This window comes from Leptodactylus fuscus, chromosome 1 (genome assembly GCF_031893055.1).
Source record: "Leptodactylus fuscus isolate aLepFus1 chromosome 1, aLepFus1.hap2, whole genome shotgun sequence".
NCBI classification, from domain to species: domain Eukaryota; kingdom Metazoa; phylum Chordata; class Amphibia; order Anura; family Leptodactylidae; genus Leptodactylus; species Leptodactylus fuscus.
The window spans coordinates 235687407-235704764 of NC_134265.1; the positions used below are offsets into that span (position 1 = coordinate 235687407).

At 45.5% G+C, this 17358-nt stretch overlaps 20 non-coding genes across 20 annotated transcripts; 10 read left to right on the top strand and 10 right to left on the bottom strand.

Annotated features, from left to right (window-relative positions):
• Positions 1-1188: 1188 nt before the first annotated feature.
• TRNAL-CAG (transfer RNA leucine (anticodon CAG)) lies at positions 1189-1271 on the bottom strand. Its single transcript has one exon. It is a non-coding gene; the product is annotated as a tRNA-Leu (tRNA).
• Positions 1272-1446: 175 nt separating this feature from the next.
• TRNAF-GAA (transfer RNA phenylalanine (anticodon GAA)) lies at positions 1447-1519 on the top strand. The gene has a single exon. It is a non-coding gene; the product is annotated as a tRNA-Phe (tRNA).
• A 1188-nt stretch (positions 1520-2707) lies between these two features.
• Positions 2708-2790, bottom strand: TRNAL-CAG (transfer RNA leucine (anticodon CAG)). The gene has a single exon. It is a non-coding gene; the product is annotated as a tRNA-Leu (tRNA).
• A 175-nt stretch (positions 2791-2965) lies between these two features.
• TRNAF-GAA (transfer RNA phenylalanine (anticodon GAA)) lies at positions 2966-3038 on the top strand. The gene has a single exon. It is a non-coding gene; the product is annotated as a tRNA-Phe (tRNA).
• Positions 3039-4225: 1187 nt separating this feature from the next.
• Positions 4226-4308, bottom strand: TRNAL-CAG (transfer RNA leucine (anticodon CAG)). The gene has a single exon. It is a non-coding gene; the product is annotated as a tRNA-Leu (tRNA).
• Positions 4309-5743: 1435 nt separating this feature from the next.
• Positions 5744-5826, bottom strand: TRNAL-CAG (transfer RNA leucine (anticodon CAG)). The gene has a single exon. It is a non-coding gene; the product is annotated as a tRNA-Leu (tRNA).
• A 175-nt stretch (positions 5827-6001) lies between these two features.
• TRNAF-GAA (transfer RNA phenylalanine (anticodon GAA)) lies at positions 6002-6074 on the top strand. Its single transcript has one exon. It is a non-coding gene; the product is annotated as a tRNA-Phe (tRNA).
• Positions 6075-7267: 1193 nt separating this feature from the next.
• Positions 7268-7350, bottom strand: TRNAL-CAG (transfer RNA leucine (anticodon CAG)). Its single transcript has one exon. It is a non-coding gene; the product is annotated as a tRNA-Leu (tRNA).
• A 175-nt stretch (positions 7351-7525) lies between these two features.
• On the top strand, positions 7526-7598 carry TRNAF-GAA (transfer RNA phenylalanine (anticodon GAA)). The gene has a single exon. It is a non-coding gene; the product is annotated as a tRNA-Phe (tRNA).
• A 1178-nt stretch (positions 7599-8776) lies between these two features.
• Positions 8777-8859, bottom strand: TRNAL-CAG (transfer RNA leucine (anticodon CAG)). The gene has a single exon. It is a non-coding gene; the product is annotated as a tRNA-Leu (tRNA).
• A 174-nt stretch (positions 8860-9033) lies between these two features.
• On the top strand, positions 9034-9106 carry TRNAF-GAA (transfer RNA phenylalanine (anticodon GAA)). The gene has a single exon. It is a non-coding gene; the product is annotated as a tRNA-Phe (tRNA).
• Positions 9107-10285: 1179 nt separating this feature from the next.
• Positions 10286-10368, bottom strand: TRNAL-CAG (transfer RNA leucine (anticodon CAG)). The gene has a single exon. It is a non-coding gene; the product is annotated as a tRNA-Leu (tRNA).
• A 175-nt stretch (positions 10369-10543) lies between these two features.
• On the top strand, positions 10544-10616 carry TRNAF-GAA (transfer RNA phenylalanine (anticodon GAA)). Its single transcript has one exon. It is a non-coding gene; the product is annotated as a tRNA-Phe (tRNA).
• A 1178-nt stretch (positions 10617-11794) lies between these two features.
• Positions 11795-11877, bottom strand: TRNAL-CAG (transfer RNA leucine (anticodon CAG)). Its single transcript has one exon. It is a non-coding gene; the product is annotated as a tRNA-Leu (tRNA).
• Positions 11878-12052: 175 nt separating this feature from the next.
• TRNAF-GAA (transfer RNA phenylalanine (anticodon GAA)) lies at positions 12053-12125 on the top strand. Its single transcript has one exon. It is a non-coding gene; the product is annotated as a tRNA-Phe (tRNA).
• A 1179-nt stretch (positions 12126-13304) lies between these two features.
• Positions 13305-13387, bottom strand: TRNAL-CAG (transfer RNA leucine (anticodon CAG)). Its single transcript has one exon. It is a non-coding gene; the product is annotated as a tRNA-Leu (tRNA).
• A 175-nt stretch (positions 13388-13562) lies between these two features.
• Positions 13563-13635, top strand: TRNAF-GAA (transfer RNA phenylalanine (anticodon GAA)). Its single transcript has one exon. It is a non-coding gene; the product is annotated as a tRNA-Phe (tRNA).
• Positions 13636-14822: 1187 nt separating this feature from the next.
• Positions 14823-14905, bottom strand: TRNAL-CAG (transfer RNA leucine (anticodon CAG)). Its single transcript has one exon. It is a non-coding gene; the product is annotated as a tRNA-Leu (tRNA).
• A 171-nt stretch (positions 14906-15076) lies between these two features.
• TRNAF-GAA (transfer RNA phenylalanine (anticodon GAA)) lies at positions 15077-15149 on the top strand. The gene has a single exon. It is a non-coding gene; the product is annotated as a tRNA-Phe (tRNA).
• A 1446-nt stretch (positions 15150-16595) lies between these two features.
• TRNAF-GAA (transfer RNA phenylalanine (anticodon GAA)) lies at positions 16596-16668 on the top strand. The gene has a single exon. It is a non-coding gene; the product is annotated as a tRNA-Phe (tRNA).
• Positions 16669-17358: the final 690 nt, after the last annotated feature.

Below are 17358 nucleotides of genomic sequence, written 5' to 3' on the forward strand. Positions count from 1 at the left end.
ATGAATTTTGAATACAAATCCACTAACAAAAGAAAAGGCTTGCTACGTTTCTTTCCAATTCGTCGGGGTTTCGATCGAGCGTAGCGCACTGCTGGAACTATAGAAAAAAAAAAAAGGTTGAAAACAGTTCTTTCAGGAGAAGACAATGTGCTGCGCGGATGCCGAAATAGCTCAGTTGGGAGAGCGTAGACTAAAGATCTAAAGGTCCCCGATTCAATTCTGGGTTTTGTAACACCCTCGTTTTAAACATTAAACAATTGACATGAATGTTTTTGGGTTCTTTCTATATCCTAACTGAACCGAGCTTTCCTTCTTGCATAATGCGCAGGTAATCCTGGAAATGGGGGGGGGGGGGAGTCCCTCTTTCACATCAGTCATTAATGTGAGAAAGACTAAATAATGCAAGGATCCGGAAATATTCAGCAGAATGCTGAATAGCAGAGACATATATTACCACACTTCTCCAAGAAGCCTTACCTCTTCTCCGTGTTCCCTCCCGAAGAACCAGCTGCCATTTTCTTTGCTGCTCGCCGAATAGCGTTCACCTCCAAAAGCACGCAGCTGCATCACCAGAAGACATGTCCTAGGTGCACAACAGCGGTGGCTGTCTTTTTTTAGCAGATAGACCCTGCTCAGCTACATTATATTGATGATTTTAAGTGGGTATAGAGTCAGAGCTCGACTCTTGGCTGGTCAAAACCAGATGGCAATGTCCAATGAGCTCCAGGCCCCACTGAATGTCATTTCTCCCAGGTCTCCCCCAGGTTCCAATGCTGTAGAAATGTTATTCCATGCTTCAGCTGTAAACCTTTGTCTCTTACAATAAAGGCCGTTCTTTTACCTTAACGGTCCACACAGACAGAATGTAGAAGGGGTGTTTGTGACAGACATCATAGCGGATCCTCCAGATTGTCATTGGATTAGTCTTTGGTCTCCATTCAAGTGCGCATTATTCAGAACTCTTGTCTTCACAAGAAAATCCCTTGCGGAGTCACGTACTTTTCAGGAGGGTCACGCGGAAGTTACACAGAATCAGGTCACTGTAAGCTAGGACCCTTATTACTGGCTCTACAGCCAAGCAAGCTGAGTCAGGCTATATAGTCAGAAGTAAAAGTGAAATTGCCATTGGGAGCCAGCAGGAATTTCTCTGCACTGGTGCTATCGCCAGCAGGAAAAAAATCAAACCACTGTCAGAAGTGGGATTCGAACCCACTCCTCCAGAGGAGACTGCGACCTGAACGCAGCGCCTTAGACCGCTCGGCCATCCTGACATGGGATTATTTTCTTCAGTCCCTGAATTTCGCGCGCATGCACGCTATTTGGAATCAATTAACTACTCGTTAGAAAATCATCCCTCCTATGTACATTCTGTACTCATTGGAATTTTCACCTTGCCTAAAGATGTCCCAACTAGTGAACGGGGAGACAGCAAACCCCAGGACAGAGGCCGAAATAGCTCAGTTGGGAGAGCGTTAGACTGAAGATCTAAAGGTCCCTGGTTCGATCCCGGGTTTCGGCAAATGAATTTTGAATACAAATCCACTAACAAAAGAAAAGGCTTGCTACGTTTCTTTCCAATTCGTTGGGGTTTCGATCGAGCGTAGCGCACTGCTGGAACTATAGAAAAAAAAAAAGGTTGAAAACAGTTCTTTCAGGAGAAGACAATGTGCTGCGCGGATGCCGAAATAGCTCAGTTGGGAGAGCGTAGACTAAAGATCTAAAGGTCCCCGATTCAATTCTGGGTTTTGTAACACCCTCGTTTTAAACATTAAACAATTGACATGAATGTTTTTGGGTTCTTTCTATATCCTAACTGAACCGAGCTTTCCTTCTTGCATAATGCGCAGGTAATCCTGGAAATGGGGGTGGGGGGGAGTCCCTATTTCACATCAGTCATTAATGTGAGAAAGACTAAATAATGCAAGGATCCGGAAATATTCAGCAGAATGCTGAATGGCAGAGACATATATTACCACACTTCTCCATGAAGCCTTACCTCTTCTCCGTGTTCCCTCCCGAAGAACCAGCTGCCATTTTCTTTGCTGCTCGCCCAATAGCATTCACCTCCAAAAGCACGCAGCTGCATCACCAGAAGACATGTCCTAGGTGCACAACAGCGGTGGCTGTCTTTTTTTAGCAGATAGACCCTGCTCAGCTACATTATATTGATGATTTTAAGTGGGTATAGAGTCAGAGCTCGACTCTTGGCTGGTCAAAACCAGATGGCAATGTCCAATGAGCTCCAGGCCCCACTGAATGTCATTTCTCCCAGGTCTCCCCCAGGTTCCAATGCTGTAGAAATGTTATTCCATGCTTCAGCTGTAAACCTTTGTCTCTTACAATAAAGGCCGTTCTTTTACCTTAACGGTCCACACAGACAGAATGTAGAAGGGGTGTTTGTGACAGACATCATAGCGGATCCTCCAGATTGTGATTGGATTAGTCTTTGGTCTCCATTCAAGTGCGCATTATTCAGAACTCTTGTCTTCACAAGAAAATCCCTTGCGGAGTCACGTACTTTTCAGGAGGGTCACGCGGAAGTTACACAGAATCAGGTCACTGAAAGCTAGGACCCTTATTACTGTCTCTACAGCCAAGCAAGCTGAGTCAGGCTATATAGTCAGAAGTAAAAGTGAAATTGCCATTGGGAGCCAGCAGGAATTTCTCTGCACTGGTGCTATCGCCAGCAGGAAAAAAATCAAACCACTGTCAGAAGTGGGATTCGAACACACGCCTCCAGAGGAGACTGCGACCTGAACGCAGCGCCTTAGACCGCTCGGCCATCCTGACATGGGATTAGTTTCCTCAGTCCCTGAATGTCGCGCGCATGCACGCTATTTGGAATCAATTAACTACTCATTAGAAAATCATCCCTCCTATGTACATTCTGTACTCATGGGAATTTTCACCTTGCCTAAAGATGTCCCAACTAGTGAACGGGGAGACAGCAAACCCCAGGACAGAGGCCGAAATAGCTCAGTTGGGAGAGCGTTAGACTGAAGATCTAAAGGTCCCTGGTTCGATCCCGGGTTTCGGCGAATGAATTTTGAATACAAATCCACTAACAAAAGAAAAGGCTTGCTACGTTTCTTTCCAATTCGTTGGGGTTTCGATCGAGCGTAGCGCACTGCTGGAACTATAGAAAAAAAAAAAAGGTTGAAAACAGTTCTTTCAGGAGAAGACAATGTGCTGCGCGGATGCCGAAATAGCTCAGTTGGGAGAGCGTAGACTAAAGATCTAAAGGTCCCCGATTCAATTCCGGGTTTTGTCACACCCTCGTTTTAAACATTAAACAATTGACATGAATGTTTTTGGGTTCTTTCTATATCCTAATTGAACCGAGCTTTCCTTCTTGCATAATGCGCAGGTAATCCTGGAAATGGGGGGGGGGGAGTCCCTCTTTCACATCAGTCATTAATGTGAGAAAGACTAAATAATGCAAGGATCCGGAAATATTCAGCAGAATGCTGAATGGCAGAGACATATATTACCACACTTCTCCAAGAAGCCTTACCTCTTCTCCGTGTTCCCTCCCGAAGAACCAGCTGCCATTTTCTTTGCTGCTCGCCCAATAGCGTTCACCTCCAAAAGCACGCAGCTGCATCACCAGAAGACATGTCCTAGGTGCACAACAGCGGTGGCTGTCTTTTTTTAGCAGATAGATCCTGTTCAGCTACATTATATTGATGATTTTAAGTGGGTATAGAGTCAGAGCTCGACTCTTGGCTGGTCAAAACCAGATGGCAATGTCCAATGAGCTCCAGGCCCCACTGAATGTCATTTCTCCCAGGTCTCCCCCAGGTTCCAATGCTGTAGAAATGTTATTCCATGCTTCAGCTGTAAACCTTTGTCTCTTACAATAAAGGCCGTTATTTTACCTTAACGGTCCACACAGACAGAATGTAGAAGGGGTGTTTGTGACAGACATCATAGCGGATCCTCCAGATTGTGATTGGATTAGTCTTTGGTCTCCATTCAAGTGCGCATTATTCAGAACTCTTGTCTTCACAAGAAAATCCCTTGCGGAGTCACATACTTTTCAGGAGGTTCACGCGGAAGTTACACAGAATCAGGTCACTGTAAGCTAGGACCCTTATTACTGGCTCTACAGCCAAGCAAGCTGAGTCAGGCTTTATAGTCAGAAGTAAAAGTGAAATTGCCATTGGGAGGCAGCAGGAATTTCTCTGCACTGGTGCTGTCGCCAGCAGGAAAAAAATCAAACCACTGTTAGAAGTGGGATTCGAACCCACGCCTCCAGAGGAGACTGCGACCTGAACGCAGCACCTTAGACCACTCGGTCATCCTGACATGGGATTAGTTCCCTCAGTCCCTGAATGTCGCGCGCATGCACGCTATTTGGAATCAATTAACTACTCATTAGAAAATCATCCCTCCTATGTACATTCTGGACTCATGGGAATTTTCACCTTGCCTAAAGATGTCCCAACTAGTGAACGGGGAGACAGCAAACCCCAGGACAGAGGCCGAAATAGCTCAGTTGGGAGAGCGTTAGACTGAAGATCTAAAGGTCCCTGGTTCGATCCTGGGTTTCAGCAAATGAATTTTGAATACAAATCCACTAACAAAAGAAAAGGCTTGCTACGTTTCTTTCCAATTCGTTGGGGTTTCGATCGAGCGTAGCGCGCTGCTGGAACTATAGAAAAAAAAAAAAAGGTTGAAAACAGTTCTTTCAGGAGAAGACAATGTGCTGCGCGGATGCCGAAATAGCTCAGTTGGGAGAGCGTAGACTAAAGATCTAAAGGTCCCCGATTCAATTCTGGGTTTTGTCACACCCTCATTTTAAACATTGAACAATTGACATGAATGTTTTTGGGTTCTTTCTATATCCTAACTGAACCGAGCTTTCCTTCTTGCATAATGCGCAGGTAATCCTGGAAATGGGGGGGGAAGTCCCTCTTTCACATCAGTCATTAATGTGAGAAAGACTAAATAATGCAAGGATCCGGAAATATTCAGCAGAATGCTGAATGGCATAGACATATATTACCACACTTCTCCAAGAAGCCTTACCTCTTCTCCGTGTTCCCTCCCGAAGAACCAGCTGCCATTTTCTTTGCTGCTCGCCGAATAGCGTTCACCTCCAAAAGCACGCAGCTGCATCACCAGAAGACATGTCCTAGGTGCACAACAGCGGTGGCTGTCTTTTTTTAGCAGATAGACCCTGCTCAGCTACATTATATTGATGATTTTAAGTGGGTATAGAGTCAGAGCTCGACTCTTGGCTGGTCAAAACCAGATGGCAATGTCCAATGAGCTCCAGGCCCCACTGAATGTCATTTCTCGCAGGTCTCCCCCAGGTTCCAATGCTGTAGAAATGTTATTCCATGCTTCAGCTTTAAACCTTTGTCTCTTACAATAAAGGCCGTTATTTTACCTTAACGGTCCACACAGACAGAATGTAGAAGGGGTGTTTGTGACAGACATCATAGCGGATCCTCCAGATTGTCATTGGATTAGTCTTTGGTCTCCATTCAAGTGCGCGTTATTCAGAACTCTTGTCTTCACAAGAAAATCCCTTGCGGAGTCACGTACTTTTCAGGAGGTTCACGCGGAAGTTACACAGAATCAGGTCACTGTAAGCTAGGACCCTTATTACTGGCTCTACAGCCAAGCAAGCTGAGTCAGGCTTTATAGTCAGAAGTAAAAGTGAAATTGCCATTGGGAGCCAGCAGGAATTTCTCTGCACTGGTGCTGTCGCCAGCAGGAAAAAAAATCAAACCACTGTCAGAAGTGGGATTCGAACCTACGCCTCCAGATGAGACTGCGACCTGAACGCAGCGCCTTAGACCGCTCGGCCATCCTGACATGGGATTAGTTTCCTCAGTCCCTGAATGCCGCGCGCATGCACGCTATTTGGAATCAATTAACTACTCATTAGAAAATCATCCCTCCTATGTACATTCTGTACTCATGGGAATTTTCACCTTGCCTAAAGATGTCCCAACTAGTGAACGGGGAGACAGCAAACCCCAGGACAGAGGCCGAAATAGCTCAGTTGGGAGAGCGTTAGACTGAAGATCTAAAGGTCCCTGGTTCGATCCCGGGTTTCGGCAAATTAATTTTGAATACAAATCCACTAACAAAAGAAAAGGCTTGCTACGTTTCTTTCCAATTCGTTGGGGTTTCGATCGAGCGTAGCGCACTGCTGGAACTATAGAAAAAAAAAAAAGGTTGAAAACAGTTCTTTCAGGAGAAGACAATGTGCTGCGCGGATGCCGAAATAGCTCAGTTGGGAGAGCGTAGACTAAAGATCTAAAGGTCCCCGATTTAATTCTGGGTTTTGTCACACCCTCGTTTTAAACATTGAACAATTGACATGAATGTTTTTGGGTTCTTTCTATATCCTAACTGAACCGAGCTTTCCTTCTTGCATAATGCGCAGGTAATCCTGGAAATGAGGGGGGGGGGGGGGGAGTCCCTATTTCACATCAGTCATTAATGTGAGAAAGACTAAATAATGCAAGGATCCGGAAATATTCAGCAGAATGCTGAATGGCAGAGACATATATTACCACACTTCTCCAAGAAGCCTTACCTCTTCTCCGTGTTCCCTCCCGAAGAACCAGCTGCCATTTTCTTTGCTGCTCGCCGAATAGCGTTCACCTCCAAAAGCACGCAGCTGCATCACCAGAAGACATGTCCTAGGTGCACAACAGCGGTGGCTGTCTTTTTTTAGCAGATAGATCCTGCTCAGCTACATTATATTGATGATTTTAAGTGGGTATAGAGTCAGAGCTCGACTCTTGGCTGGTCAAAACCAGATGGCAATGTCCAATGAGCTCCAGGCCCCACTGAATGTCATTTCTCCCAGGTCTCCCCCAGGTTCCAATGCTGTAGAAATGTTATTCCATGCTTCAGCTGTAAACCTTTGTCTCTTACAATAAAGGCCGTTATTTTACCTTAACGGTCCACACAGACAGAATGTAGAAGGGGTGTTTGTGACAGACATCATAGCGGATCCTCCAGATTGTGATTGGATTAGTCTTTGGTCTCCATTCAAGTGCGCATTATTCAGAACTCGTGTCTTCACAAGAAAATCCCTTGCGGAGTCACGTACTTTTCAGGAGGGTCACGCGGAAGTTACACAGAATCAGGTCGCTGAAAGCTAGGACCCTTATTACTGGCTCTACAGCCAAGCAAGCTGAGTCAGGTTATATAGTCAGAAGTAAAAGTGAAATTGCCATTGGGAGCCAGCAGGAATTTCTCTGCACTGGTGCTATCGCCAGCAGGAAAAAAATCAAACCACTGTCAGAAGTGGGATTCGAACCCATGCCTCCAGAGGAGACTGCGACCTGAACACAGCGCCTTAGACCGCTCGGCCATCCTGACATGGGATTAGTTTCCTCAGTCCCTGAATGTCGCGCGCATGCACGCTATTTGGAATCAATTAACTACTCATTAGAAAATCATCCCTCCTATGTACATTCTGTACTTATGGGAATATTTACCTTGCCTAAAGATGTCCCAACTAGTGAACGGGGAGACAGCAGACCCCAGGACAGAGGCCGAAATAGCTCAGTTGGGAGAGCGTTAGACTGAAGATCTAAAGGTCCTTGGTTCGATCCCGGGTTTCGGCAAATGAATTTTGAATACAAATCCACTAACAAAAGAAAAGGCTTGCTACGTTTCTTTCCAATTCGTTGGGGTTTCGATCGAGCGTAGCGCACTGCTGGAACTATAGAAAAAAAAAAAGGTTGAAAACAGTTCTTTCAGGAGAAGACAATGTGCTGCGCGGATGCCGAAATAGCTCAGTTGGGAGAGCGTAGACTAAAAGTCCCCGATTCAATTCTGGGTTTTGTCACACCCTCATTTTAAACATTGAACAATTGACATGAATGTTTTTGGGTTCTTTCTATATCCTAACTGAACCGAGCTTTCCTTTTTGCATAATGCGCAGGTAATCCTGGAAATGGGGGGGGGAAGTCCCTCTTTCACATCAGTCAGTAATGTGAGAAAGACTAAATAATGCAAGGATCCGGAAATATTCAGCAGAATGCTGAATGGCAGAGACATATATTACCACACTTCTCCAAGAAGCCTTACCTCTTCTCCGTGTTCCCTCCTGAAGAACCAGCTGCCATTTTCTTTGCTGCTCGCCGAATAGCGTTCACCTCCAAAAGCACGCAGCTGCATCACCAGAAGACATGTCCTAGGTGCACAACAGCGGTGGCTGTCTTTTTTTTAGCAGATAGACCCTGCTCAGCTACATTATATTGATGATTTTAAGTGGGTATAGAGTCAGAGCTCGACTCTTGGCTGGTCAAAACCAGATGGCAATGTCCAATGAGCTCCAGGCCCCACTGAATGTCATTTCTCCCTGGTCTCCCCCAGGTTCCAATGCTGTAGAAATGTTATTCCATGCTTCAGCTGTAAACCTTTGTCTCTTACAATAAAGGCCGTTATTTTACCTTAACGGTCCACACAGACAGAATGTAGAAGGGGTGTTTGTGACAGACATCATAGCGGATCCTCCAGATTGTGATTGGATTAGTCTTTGGTCTCCATTCAAGTGCGCATTATTCAGAACTCTTGTCTTCACAAGAAAATCCCTTGTGGAGTCACGTACTTTTCAGGAGTGTCACGCGGAAGTTACACAGAATCAGCTCACTGAAAGCTAGGACCCTTATTACTGGCTCTACAGCCAAGCAAGCTGAGTCAGGCTATATAGTCAGAAGTAAAAGTGAAATTGCCATTGGGAGCAAGCAGGAATTTCTCTGCACTGGTGCTATCGCCAGCAGGAAAAATATCAAACCACTGTCAGAAGTGGGATTCGAACCCACGCCTCCAGAGAAGACTGCGACCTGAACGCAGCGCCTTAGACCGCTCGGCCATCCTGACATGGGATTAGTCTCCTCAGTCCCCGAATGTCGCGCGCATGCACGCTATTTGGAATCAATTAACTACTCATTAGAAAATCACCCTCCTATGTACATTCTGGACTCATGGGAATTTTCACCTTGCCTAAAGATGTCCCAACTAGTGAACAGGGAGACAGCAAACCCCAGGACAGAGGCCGAAATAGCTCAGTTGGGAGAGCGTTAGACTGAAGATCTAAAGGTCCCTGGTTCGATTCCGGGTTTCGGCAAATGAATTTTGAATACAAATCCACTAACAAAAGAAAAGGCTTGCTACGTTTCTTTCCAATTCGTTGGGGTTTTGATCTAGCGTAGCGCACTGCTGGAACTATAGAAAAAAAAAAAAAAAGGTTGAAAACAGTTCTTTCAGGAGAAGACAATGTGCTGCGCGGATGCTGAAATAGCTCAGTTGGGAGAGCGTAGACTAAAGGTCCCCGATTCAATTCTACGTTTTGTCACACCCTCGTTTTAAACATTGAACAATTGACATGAATGTTTTTGGGTTCTTTTTATATCCTAACTGAACCGAGCTTTCCTTCTTGCATAATGCGTAGGTAATCCTGGAAATGGGGGGAGAGTCCTTCTTTCACATCAGTCATTAATGTGAGAAAGACTAAATAATGCAAGGATCCGGAAATATTCAGCAGAATGCTGAATGGCAGAGACATATATTACCACACTTCTCCAAGAAGCCTTACCTCTTCTCCGTGTTCCCTCCCGAAGAACCAGCTGCCATTTTCTTTGCTGCTCGCCGAATAGCGTTCACCTCCAAAAGCACGCAGCTGCATCACCAGAAGACATGTCCTAGGTGCACAACAGCGGTGGCTGTCTTTTTTTAGCAGATAGACCCTGCTCAGCTACATTATATTGATGATTTTAAGTGGGTATAGAGTCAGAGCTCGACTCTTGGCTGGTCAAAACCAGATGGCAATGTCCAATGAGCTCCAGGCCCCACTGAATGTCATTTCTCCCAGGTCTCCCCCAGGTTCCAATGCTGTAGAAATGTTATTCCATGCTTCAGCTGTAAACCTTTGTCTGTTGCAATAAAGGCTGTTATTTTACCTTAACGGTCCTCACAGACAGAATGTAGAAGGGGTGTTTGTGACAGACATCATAGCGGATCCTCCAGATTGTGATTGGATTAGTCTTTGGTCTCCATTCAAGTGCGCATTATTCAGAACTCTTGTCTTCACAAGAAAATCCCTTGCGGAGTCACGTACTTTTCAGGAGGGTCACGCGGAAGTTACACAGAATCAGGTCACTGTAAGCTAGGACCCTTATTACTGGCTCTACAGCCAAGCAAGCTGAGTCAGGCTATATAGTCAGAAGTAAAAGTGAAATTGCCATTGGGAGCCAGCAGGAATTTCTCTGCACTGGTGCTATCGCCAGCAGGAAAAAAATCAAACCACTGTCAGAAGTGGGATTCGAACCCACGCCTCCAGAGGAGACTGCGACCTGAACGCAGCGCCTTAGACCGCTCGGCCATCCTGACATGGGATTAGTTTCCTCAGTCCCTAAATGTCGCGCGCATGCACGCTATTTGGAATCAATTAACTACTCATTAGAAAATCATCCCTCCTATGTACATTCTGTACTCATGGGAATTTTCACCTTGCCTAAAGATGTCCCAACTAGTGAACGGGGAGACAGCAAACCCCAGGACAGAGGCCGAAATAGCTCAGTTGGGAGAGCATTAGACTGAAGATCTAAAGGTCCCTGGTTCGATCCCGGGTTTCGGCAAATGAATTTTGAATACAAATCCACTAACAAAAGAAAAGGCCTGCTACGTTTCTTTCCAATTCGTTGGGATTTCGATCGAGCGTAGCGCACTGCTGGAACTATAGAAAAAAAAAAAAGGTTGAAAACAGTTCTTTCAGGAGAAGACAATGTGCTGCGCGGATGCCGAAATAGCTCAGTTGGGAGAGCGTAGACTAAAGATCTAAAGGTCCCCGATTCAATTCTGGGTTTTGTCACACCCTCATTTTAAACATTGAACAATTGACATGAATGTTTTTGGGTTCTTTCTATATCCTAACTGAACCGAGCTTTCCTTCTTGCATAATGCGCAGGTAATCCTGGAAATGGGGGGGGGGGGGAGTCCCTCTTTCACATCAGTCATTAATGTGAGAAAGACTAAATAATGCAAGGATCCGGAAATATTCAGCAGAATGCTGAATGGCAGAGACATATATTACCACACTTCTCCAAGAAGCCTTACCTCTTCTCCGTGTTCCCTCCCGAAGAACCAGCTGCCATTTTCTTTGCTGCTCGCCCAATAGCGTTCACCTCCAAAAGCACGCAGCTGCATCACCAGAAGACATGTCCTAGGTGCACAACAGCGGTGGCTGTCTTTTTTTAGCAGATAGATCCTGCTCAGCTACATTATATTGATGATTTTAAGTGGGTATAGAGTCAGAGCTCGACTCTTGGCTGGTCAAAAGCAGATGGCAATGTCCAATGAGCTCCAGGCCCCACTGAATGTCATTTCTCCCAGGTTCCAATGCTGTAGAAATGTTATTCCATGCTTCAGCTGTAAACCTTTGTCTCTTAAATAAAGGCCGTTATTTTACCTTAACGGTCCACACAGACAGAATGTAGAAGGGGTGTTTGTGACAGACATCATAGCGGATCCTCCAGATTGTGATTGGATTAGTCTTTGGTCTCCATTCAAGTGCGCATTATTCAGAACTCTTGTCTTCACAAGAAAATCCCTTGCGGAGTCACGTACTTTTCAGGAGGGTCACGCGGAAGTTACACAGAATCAGGTCACTGTAAGCTAGGACCCTTATTACTGGCTCTACAGCCAAGCAAGCTGAGTCAGGCTATATAGTCAGAAGTAAAAGTGAAATTGCCATTGGGAGCCAGCAGGAATTTCTCTGCACTGGTGCTATCGCCAGCAGGAAAAAAAATCAAACCACTGTCAGAAGTGGGATTCGAACCCACACCTCCAGAGGAGACTGCGACCTGAACGCAGCGCCTTAGACCGCTCGGCCATCCTGACATGGGATTAGTTTCCTCAGTCCCTAAATGTCGCGCGCATGCACGCTATTTGGAATCAATTAACTACTCATTAGAAAATCATCCCTCCTATGTACATTCTGTACTCATGGGAATTTTCACCTTGCCTAAAGATGTCCCAAGTAGTGAACGGGGAGACAGCAAACCCCAGGACAGAGGCCGAAATAGCTCAGTTGGGAGAGCGGTAGACTGAAGATCTAAAGGTCCCTGGTTCGATCCCGGGTTTCGGCAAATGAATTTTGAATACAAATCCACTAACAAAAGAAAAGGCTTGCTACGTTTCTTTCCACTTCGTTGGGGTTTCGATCGAGCGTAGCGCACTGCTGGAACTATAGAAAAAAAAAATGGTTGAAAACAGTTCTTTCAGGAGAAGACAATGTGCTGCGCGGATGCCGAAATAGCTCAGTTGGGAGAGCGTAGACTAAAGGTCCCCGATTCAATTCCGGGTTTTGTAACACCCTCGTTTTAAACATTAAACAATTGACATGAATGTTTTTGGGTTCTTTCTATATCCTAACTGAACCGAGCTTTCCTTCTTGCATAATGCGCAGGTAATCCTGGAAATGGGGGGGGGGGGAGTCCCTATTTCACATCAGTCATTAATGTGAGAAAGACTAAATAATGCAAGGATCCGGAAATATTCAGCAGAATGCTGAATGGCAGAGACATATATTACCACACTTCTCCAAGAAGCCTTACCTCTTCTCCGTGTTCCCTCCCGAAGAACCAGCTGCCATTTTCTTTGCTGCTCGCCCAATAGCGTTCACCTCCAAAAGCACGCAGCTGCATCACCAGAAGACATGTCCTAGGTGCACAACAGCGGTGGCTGTCTTTTTTTAGCAGATAGACCCTGCTCAGCTACATTATATTGATGATTTTAAGTGGGTATAGAGTCAGAGCTCGACTCTTGGCTGGTCAAAACCAGATGGCAATGTCCAATGAGCTCCAATCCCCACTGAATGTCATTTCTCCCAGGTCTCCCCCAGGTTCCAATGCTGTAGAAATGTTATTCCATGCTTCAGCTGTAAACCTTTGTCTCTTACAATAAAGGCCGTTCTTTTACCTTAACGGTCCACACAGACAGAATATAGAAGGGGTGTTTGTGACAGACATCATAGCGGATCCTCCAGATTGTGATTGGATTAGTCTTTGGTCTCCATTCAAGTGCGCATTATTCAGAACTCTTGTCTTCACAAGAAAATCCCTTGCGGAGTCACGTACTTTTCAGGAGGGTCACGCGGAAGTTACACAGAATCAGATCACTGAAAGCTAGGACCCTTATTACTGGCTCTACAGCCAAGCAAGCTGAGTCAGGCTATATAGTCAGAAGTAAAAGTGAAATTGCCATTGGGAGCCAGCAGGAATTTCTCTGCACTGGTGCTATCGCCAGCAGGAAAAAAATCAAACCACTGTCAGAAGTGGGATTCGAACCCACGCCTCCAGAGGAGACTGCGACCTGAACGCAGCGCCTTAGACCGCTCGGCCATCCTGACATGGGATTAGTTTCCTCAGTCCCTGAATGTCGCGCGCATGCACGCTATTTGGAATCAATTAACTACTCATTAGAAAATCATCCCTCCTATGTACATTCTGTACTCATGGGAATTTTCACCTTGCCTAAAGATGTCCCAACTAGTGAACGGGGAGACAGCAAACCCCAGGACAGAGGCCGAAATAGCTCAGTTGGGAGAGCATTAGACTGAAGATCTAAAGGTCCCTGGTTCGATCCCGGGTTTCGGCAAATGAATTTTGAATACAAATCCACTAACAAAAGAAAAGGCTTGCTACGTTTCTTTCCAATTCGTTGGGATTTCGATCGAGCGTAGCGCACTGCTGGAACTATAGAAAAAAAAAAAGGTTGAAAACAGTTCTTTCAGGAGAAGACAATGTGCTGCGCGGATGCCGAAATAGCTCAGTTGGGAGAGCGTAGACTAAAGATCTAAAGGTCCCCGATTCAATTCCGGGTTTTGTCACACCCTCATTTTAAACATTGAACAATTGACATGAATGTTTTTGGGTTCTTTCTATATCCTAACTGAACCGAGCTTTCCTTCTTGCATAATGCGCAGGTAATCCTGGAAATGGGGGGGGGAGAAGTCCCTCTTTCACATCAGTCATTAATGTGAGAAAGACTAAATAATGCAAGGATCCGGAAATATTCAGCAGAATGCTGAATGGCAGAGACATATATTACCACACTTCTCCAAGAAGCCTTACCTCTTCTCCGTGTTCCCTCCCGAAGAACCAGCTGCCATTTTCTTTGCTGCTCGCCGAATAGCGTTCACCTCCAAAAGCACGCAGCTGCATCACCAGAAGACATGTCCTAGGTGCACAACAGCGGTGGCTGTCTTTTTTTAGCAGATAGACCCTGCTCAGCTACATTATATTGATGATTTTAAGTGGGTATAGAGTCAGAGCTCGACTCTTGGCAGGTCTAAACCAGATGGCAATGTCCAATGAGCTCCAGGCCCCACTGAATGTCATTTCTCCCAGGTCTCCCCCAGGTTCCAATGCTGTAGAAATGTTATTCCATGCTTCAGCTGTAAACCTTTGTCTCTTACAATAAAGGCCGTTATTTTACCTTAACGGTCCACACAGACAGAATGTAGAAGGGGTGTTTGTGACAGACATCATAGCGGATCCTCCAGATTGTGATTGGATTAGTCTTTGGTCTCCATTCAAGTGCGCATTATTCAGAACTCTTGTCTTCACAAGAAAATCCCTTGCGGAGTCACGTACTTTTCAGGAGGGTCACGCGGAAGTTACACAGAATCAGGTCACTGTAAGCTAGGACCCTTATTACTGGCACTACAGCCAAGCAAGCTGAGTCAGGCTATATAGTCAGAAGTAAAAGTGAAATTGCCATTGGGAGCCAGCAGGAATTTCTCTGCACTGGTGCTATCGCCAGCAGGAAAAAAATCAAACTACTGTCAGAAGTGGGATTCGAACCCACGCCTCCAGAGGAGACTGCGACCTGAACGCAGCGCCTTAGACCGCTCGGCCATCCTGACATGGGATTAGTTTCCTCAGTCCCTGAATGTCGCGCGCATGCACGCTATTTGGAATCAACTACTCATTAGAAAATCATCCCTCCTATGTACATTCTGTACTCATGGGAATTTTCACCTTGCCTAAAGATGTCCCAACTAGTGAACGGGTAGACAGCAAACCCCAGGACAGAGGCCGAAATAGCTCAGTTGGGAGAGCGTTAGCCTGAAGATCTAAAGGTCCCTGGTTCGATCCCGGGTTTCGGCAGATGAATTTTGAATACAAATCCACTAACAAAAGAAAAGGCTTGCTACGTTTCTTTCCAATTCGTTGGGGTTTTGATCGAGCGTAGCGCACTGCTGGAACTATAGAAAAAAAAAAAAAGGTTGAAAACAGTTCTTTCAGGAGAAGACAATGTGCTGCGCGGATGCCGAAATAGCTCAGTTGGGAGAGCGTAGACTAAAGATCTAAAGGTCCCCGATTCAATTCTAGGTTTTGTCACACCCTCGTTTTAAACATTGAACCATTGACATGAATGTTTTTGGGTTCTTTCTATATCCTAACTGAACCGAGCTTTCCTTCTTGCATAATGCGCAGGTAATCCTGGAAATGGGGGGGGAAGTCCCTCTTTCACATCAGTCATTAATGTGAGAAAGACTAAATAATGCAAGGATCCGGAAATATTCAGCAGAATGCTGAATGGCAGAGACATATATTACCACACTTCTCCAAGAAGCCTTACCTCTTCTCCGTGTTCCCTCCCGAAGAACCAGCTGCCATTTTCTTTGCTGCTCGCCGAATAGCGTTCACCTCCAAAAGCACGCAGCTGCATCACCAGAAGACATGTCCTAGGTGCACAACAGCGGTGGCTGTCTTTTTTTAGCAGATAGACCCAGCTCAGCTACATTATATTGATGATTTTAAGTGGGTATAGAGTCAGAGCTCGACTCTTGGCTGGTCAAAACCAGATGGCAATGTCCAATGAGCTCCAGGCCCCACTGAATGTCATTTCTCCCAGGTCTCCCCCAGGTTCCAATGCTGTAGAAATGTTATTCCATGCTTCAGCTGTAAACCTTTGTCTCTTACAATAAAGGCCGTTATTTTACCTTAACGGTCCACACACAGACAGAATGTAGAAGGGGTGTTTGTGACAGACATCATAGCGGATCCTCCAGATTGTGATTGGATTAGTCTTTGGTCTCCATTCAAGTGCGCATTATTCAGAACTCTTGTCTTCACAAGAAAATCCCTTGCGGAGTCACATACTTTTCAGGAGGGTCACGCGGAAGTTACACAGAATCAGGTCACTGTAAGCTAGGACCCTTATTACTGGCTCTACAGCCAAGCAAGCTGAGTCAGGCTATATAGTCAGAAGTAAAAGTGAAATTGCCATTGGGAGCCAGCAGGAATTTCTCTGCACTGGTGCTATCGCCAGCAGGAGAAAAATCAAACTACTGTCAGAAGTGGGATTCGAACCCACGCCTCCAGAGGAGACTGCGACCTGAACGAAGCGCCTTAGACCGCTCGGCTATCATGACATGGGATTAGTTTCCTCAGTCCCTGAATGTCGCGCGCATGCATGCTATTTGGAATCAATTAACTACTCCTTAGAAAATCATCCCTCCTATGTACATTCTGGACTCATGGGAATTTTCACCTTGCCTAAAGATGTCCCAACTAGTGAACGGGGAGACAGCAAACCCCAGGACAGAGGCCGAAATAGCTCAGTTGGGAGAGCGTTAGACTGAAGATCTAAAGGTCCCTGGATCGATCCCGGGTTTCGGCAAATGAATTTTGAATACAAATCCACTAACCAAAGAAAAGGCTTACTACGTTTCTTTCCAATTCGTTGGGGTTTCGATCGAGCGTAGCGCACTGCTGGAACTATAGAAAAAAAAAAAAAGGTTGAAAACAGTTCTTTCAGGAGAAGACAATGTGCTGCGCGGATGCCGAAATAGCTCAGTTTGGAGAGCGTAGACTAAAGATCTAAAGGTCCCCGATTTAATTCTGGGTTTTGTCACACCCTCGTTTTAAACATTGAACAATTGACATGAATGTTTTTGGGTTCTTTCTATATCCTAACTGAACCGAGCTTTCCTTCTTGCATAATGCGCAGGTAATCCTAGAAATGGGGGGGGAGTCCCTCTTTCACATCAGTCATTAATGTGAGAAAGACTAAATAATGCAAGGATCCGGAAATATTGAGCAGAATGATGAATGGCAGAGACATATATTACCACACTTCTCCAAGAAGCCTTACCTCTTCTCCGTGTTCCCTCCCAAAGAACCAGCTGCCATTTTCTTTGCTGCTCGCCGAATAGCGTTCACCTCCAAAAGCACGCAGCTGCATCACCAGAAGACATGTCCTACGTGCACAACAGCGGTGGCTATCTTTTTTTAGCAGATAGACCCTGCTCAGCTACATTATATTGATGATTTTAAGTGGGTATAGAGTCAGAGCTCGACTCTTGGCTGG